At 44.0% G+C, this 6,000-nt stretch overlaps 1 pseudogene; it reads left to right on the forward strand.

Moving 5' to 3' along the window:
- Positions 1-5,408, forward strand: part of LOC144088219 (primary amine oxidase, liver isozyme-like) — a 39,286-nt pseudogene extending 33,878 nt beyond the window's left edge.
- The last annotated feature ends 592 nt before the right edge of the window (positions 5,409-6,000 follow it).

The raw sequence follows: 6,000 nt of genomic DNA on the forward strand, positions 1-6,000 counted from the left end.
CTAACTGTTCTTTTGCATCTTTGAATGCTGCTGCACATTCAGTAGTCCATTTCCACTCAACTTCTTCTTTAGCAGTTGATGTAGCGGCTGCAGCACCGTCGACAGGTCTTTCATGACCCGACCATAATAGTTTAATAGTCCTAGAAAAGATCGTAGCTCTGTGACGTTTGTAGGCTGGGGTGCATTAACGATGGCTGCCACTTTTGTCTAAGTGGGGTGCAGTCCCTCCTTATCTATCAGATGTCCCAGGTATTCTACTTTCTCCTCCATGAAGTCACATTTTGCTCTTTTCACTCTCACCCCGTAGCTCTCCGGGCAGCTCAGTACCTCCTCCAGATTCCTCAGGTGCTCAGCTCTTGTTTTCCCTGTGACCAATATGTCGTCTAAAAAACAGGTCACATGCTCCAAGCCTTGGAGAATCTGGTCAATCACATTCTGAAACATAGGAGGAGCACTGGACACTCTGTATGAAAGTCTATGGTACACATACAGTCCTTTGTGAGTATTTATTGTCAAATACTTTTCTGAGTCTTTTTCTAACTCCAGCTGTTGGTAAGCATGTGACAGGTCTAACTTGCCTCCAGCTAGGGTGGCAAAGAGGTCTTCAACGTTTGGTAGTGGATAGGTCTCCTCTTCCACACTCTGATTTACTGTGACCTTATAGTCTCCGCAGATACGAATTGACTTGTCTGCTTTGGGTACCACTACTATTGGCGCGACCCACTGACTATGTTCTATCTTTGAGATAATGCCAGCTTTTTCTAGGCGATTTAACTCGATCTCAACTGCATTCTTTAATGCATAAGGCACTGGTCTGGCCTTCCTGAAGACCAGTTTGGCATTTGGCTTTACTGTAATGTTGGCCATAAAATCACGAATAGTGCCTAGCTCCTCAGAAAACACTGCTTTGTGTCTCTGCAACACTGCCTCCACATCTGCGTTGTTACAACCCCTTGCTGGTATAACTGAGAAGATGCTTGCCCAGTCTAGTTTGAAGTTTGTGAGCCAGTTACGGCCAAGGAGGGCTGGTCTGTCACCTTTTACGATTACTAGTGGTAGATCACCACTCTGGTTTCCATATTTTACCTTAACAGTCACTTGTCCCATCAAAGGAATGTTCTCCCCGGAAAAGGTTGACAGCTGCACTTTACTTACTTTCAATGGCAGATGAGAGAGATGCTTCTTATACACTATTTCAGAAACAAGTGTTACAGCAGCTCCTGTGTTGAGTTGCATCTCTAGAGGAGTTCCTTCTAATTTGACCTGTACTGTCATTTCCTTCTTCCAATTTCCGACAGTATGTGTGGGATACACGGCATTCAAGTGATATGACCCACACAGTTCATCATCAACATTTCTTGTCTCATTTTTATTTTCCCTTACATACTCTGTGTGTCCTTGCCTATTTTTAGTTTTACACATCATTGCTGTGTCCTACTTTTGAACACTTGTGGCATGCCTCTGTTTTATAACGGCATAATCGAGCTTCGTGGTTGCTACCGCCACATCGGTAACAGAGTTGGTGATTTTCTGCTCTCTGTCATCTGGAATTTTCACTTGTGGTTTCACTTTTCCATTCGCTGGTGGCTGGTTGTATTTCCATGCACTTTTGCTTGTTTTCTTCTGGTCAATCCTATTCACCGTGGCAGGTCCTTTCATTTTGCTGGCGAACTCCAACGTATTCTTTGATGCCATTTCCATGGATAACGACAGTTCACATGTTTTTTTAAATGTCAGATCTTGCTCCGTGAGTAATCTTCTCTGAATAGCCTCCACTCTCAATCCACAGACGAATCTGTCTCTCATTGCTTCATCTAAATAGAGACCAAATTCACAGTGGTTGGATAACTGCTTTAACCCCACAACATAATCTGACACAGACTCGTTTTCTTTCTGATTCCTTTTTTGAAATTTGAATCGCTCCAGGATCACCAGCGGTTTCGGTTTGTAATGTGATGATAATCTTCCGCTTAGCACATCATACGAGAGGCTACTTGGCTTATCTGGTATGCTAAGGTTTTTTAACAGTCCGTAGGCTTCTGCGCCTATTACAGACAGGAAAACGTTGGCTTGTTACCTTCCTCCACTTCGTTTACGATCTTTCATTGCTCAAACCTCTCCAAGTAGGACACGAAGTCTTCTTGACCTTCCTTGTTTTCGCCGAGATTTCCGATGAAACTGGCCATAATGCACCACCGATGTTAGCTTAGCAACTTTTGCTAATGCTAGTTTGCAAAGTCCCGTTACCTTCTTGTAACGCCTTAATTTCCGTGTACTGAAACTGGGAATCCCTACCGGTTTGAAAAGGATCCCATCCTTGTCGCCATTGTGATAGCTTTGCACTTTTATATAACTGTTAATATATCCATAACAGCATTAGACGGTGGCGCCAACTTTCACACGTGTGTAGCTCTTTATTGCAACACTCAGACTAACCTCAAAACATGTCAACATCCGGGTCACGCTGTATTACACAATGGTCACTAGGTGGCGGTGGTTAAACACACTTGTATAACCTGAGGCAACTAAACAGTTCTAGTATCAATATACTACTTTTCTTACTGCAAAACCAAAAATAACCAACAAATAGAGATTGTTAATTTACCGACATCTACTGGTGAAAAAGAGTATACAACTGCAAGTCATATGCGCATATAAGCCGTACCCTTGATTCAGCCATGAATTGGTGGCCAGCCAATCGCAGGGCACAAGGAGACAAACAACCATTCACGCCTAGACTCATACCTAAGGGCAATTTTAGAGTGTACAATCAGCCTACCATGCATGTCTTCAGAATGTGGGAGGAAACCGGAGTACCGGGAGAAAACCCATGCAGGCCTGGGGAGAAAATGCAAACTCCACACAGGTAGACCGACCATGATTTGAACCCAGGTCCCCCACTGTGAGGCCAACGTCCTAACCACTCGCGCCGCCGGGCCGTCCGTCCCTGCATTTCCTGCAAACCATAATTTGCTCTTATTTTGAAATGCCCAACGGAGGTGCGTTCTTAGCCGCTAAGTGTGAGCTTTAGACTCACTGCAAGAAGCGCCGATGATTTCGTCTCACACATAGGTTATCTATCATACAATCTGTGATGTTTTATTTTGTTTCCAAATGCCTCACCAACAAAGTATCATGTGCATTGCAATGCATTTTAGAGATGAGAGAGAGAGCGAGAGAGCGAGAGAGCGAGAGAGCGAGAGAGCGAGAGCGAGAGAGAGAGAGAGAGAGAGAGAGAGAGAGAGAGAGATTTTGCACAGGAACGTGCTCGTAACATAACATATACAAATTGAAATGAACTTGGATTACGATACAGAGACTCAAAATTAAGTTTAATCTAACCTTCCACTAAACTTAATTCCAATTTGGTTTAAAAAAAATATTTATACCTTTCTTCTCCCGGGTTGGCTCTATTATCCTCGCCAGTTTTTAAAAGGAACCTATCAAGGGTTGTTTGCATTTGTCTTCCCTTCGAAATATTCCAAAAATGATGCAAGCAAATGTCTTCACAATAGGATGGCGCATGACCATTTGCCAACGGGAAGTAGTATACTCCTCTCGTATTGGCGAGCAAGCTCCACCACGCGCACACATTTCTGCACTGACTAACGGGGGGAAAAACACTGAAAAAATGCAACGCACCGCCCAGTGCTGATAAAGACATTTACACGAGGAAGTTGCGGCGAGAAAGACAGCAGTCTTTCTGATGTAATAAAATGAAACGGCAACCACTCCAATATTGATTGGAAAGATTATTGCTCACCGAGCAATGGGACAAACCATTTGGAACTCTTTTACATTGGTTTTATTGTCTCATATGAAAAAAAGGTGAACACATTTAAATTGAGACTAAACCTTCTTACAAAGGGTTAAAATAAAAACGACCAGAAAAAGAGAAACTACAATGGGAAACAGAAGGACCCACTCAACACAAGAACGGTCTCTATGCAGTAGTAAACAAGCCATGAGTCCAACGATCATTGTTTGAAGTAATTGCCAAATAGAGCCATGGGAGGGGCTATGTCTCAACAGGAGGGATGATCAGAATAGTATAACAAACAATGCATGTTCCCAGAGGTCTCAAAACCTACTTTAAAAAAAATTGCAGAAACTGTCTCACCTGCTGTAGACACAACTCTCAAGGCAATGAACTACCCAAGCGCAGAACAAGGCAAACAGGGACATTTCCCTTCGAGGTTCTGAACATGGATTTCATCGAACTGAACCAAAGTGGCACATACAGGTGCTGTCTTGTGATCATTGACGCGCTTACCAAGTGGGTTGAGATATGCACATCCAAGAAAGCTGACGCCATGGCAGTCGCAAAAGCCATATGCAAATAGGGTCATTCCAAGCCATGGAACAACACGAGTGTTAGGATTATTAGTCTTACATTATTATATATTTGCTTGCAATGAAGAACGCTTTGCTTCACTTAGAATGTTTTGAGAACCATCGACTTCTCACACTGTTGTTCACACCGCTCTTGGGAAGATCCGGAGGACTTTCATTTGTTTTGAGAAACTTCGACTTCTCACACTGTTGTTCACACTGCTCCCTTGGGAAGATCCGGTAGAGATACATTTGTTTTGAAAACTGAGATGCCTGTTGTAAAAGTGATGTAATAAACAGCGAGAGATGCGTCTAATGGCAGAATGAATCTTGGACAAAGGTGATTCTAGTTTGATTCTCGCTTGCAAGAAAACCACAGATGAGTGTCATGTCTCTTTTATTTGTGCGTGCATCTGGGAATACATATTGGTGAACCTATCAACGAGTCATTTGGAGTGATAATGGTCCTCACTTTGTGAACCATGTGATCCAAACTATGGGATAACATCTTGGAATCAACCTGAAATATCATTGCGCCTACCACCCCCAAAGTGCTGGACTCGGACTCAGAAAAACCATGGAAGACACGGGAAAACCATTGCCAGAATGCCTGAGCCTGGTAGAAACATACATGAGAATCAATGCAACAGCACAGGGATGCACTTGCCAATGTGGGGGAAAGATCTGGTGGTGGAGAAGAGAGGAGATACGGATTCTCTCGCTCAGTGGTTATGAAAGATGTTCCAGGAGAGCACTGTGATAAATGCAAATGATCTGCCGACATCTTCTCTGTCTCCCACACCGGAGGTCCTGTCCCCAGGCGTCCTGGTACTCGTCAAGGTGATAAAAAGAAAGTGCTGGTCATCTCCACATGGGGAAGGACCTCACCGTGTGATTTTGGAGCTCACGATCATGATCCAGTGTGGGGCTCGGATGTCCCCCTCAAACACAAACACTGGTCAGTCTCCTCCAAACTCCTAATGGCTCTGTTCCCCTGGGTAGGAACAGCAAAGAACACCCTACGTCTGGAAACCATTGACTACAGATTCCAGGCCTATGTCAACACATCAGTCTGACTACAACAAGGCCGAAAAGCCCAAATAACTGCCATCACCCAAATGATTATCCAGAACCACCTTGCCCTTGACAGAATAACATTCCAGCAGGGAGATGTGTGTGCGATAGTAGGATACTCATGCTGCACCTTCATCCCTGCCAACACATCTTACTCAGTCCATGATGCCCTACAATCTATGAAGAACATACAGAATGCTATGACCAAAGATCCAGTTCCACAACGAGGATGGCTTGACTGGTTCCTCTCGGGCTCGTGGACACAGACTCTTGAAATCCCTAGTACCGTTTGTAACTGTTATTGCTCTCGTGCTTGTTATCCTAACCTGTTGTTTACCCTGCTTCTCAGCTTTGATCAAACGTACCATTAATTCCACAGTCAAACGTTCCATTATTGTTGAAACCCAGCTAATGCTAACTCGTATACACATGCAACAATCCATATCCCAATCTGACCCTAATGTTTCGCTACTGTCTGACACTGATTAATATGTCTTTCCTATTCTGAGACGCCAGACCATGAGGCGATCGTCCCAAGCGGGAGGTCAAGGGAGCAATTTCCCCTCAACTGCGTGAGGGTTTTCGCCCCCTTCT

The sequence above is a fragment of the Stigmatopora argus genome, chromosome 14, assembly GCF_051989625.1.
Source record: "Stigmatopora argus isolate UIUO_Sarg chromosome 14, RoL_Sarg_1.0, whole genome shotgun sequence".
Taxonomy (NCBI): domain Eukaryota; kingdom Metazoa; phylum Chordata; class Actinopteri; order Syngnathiformes; family Syngnathidae; genus Stigmatopora; species Stigmatopora argus.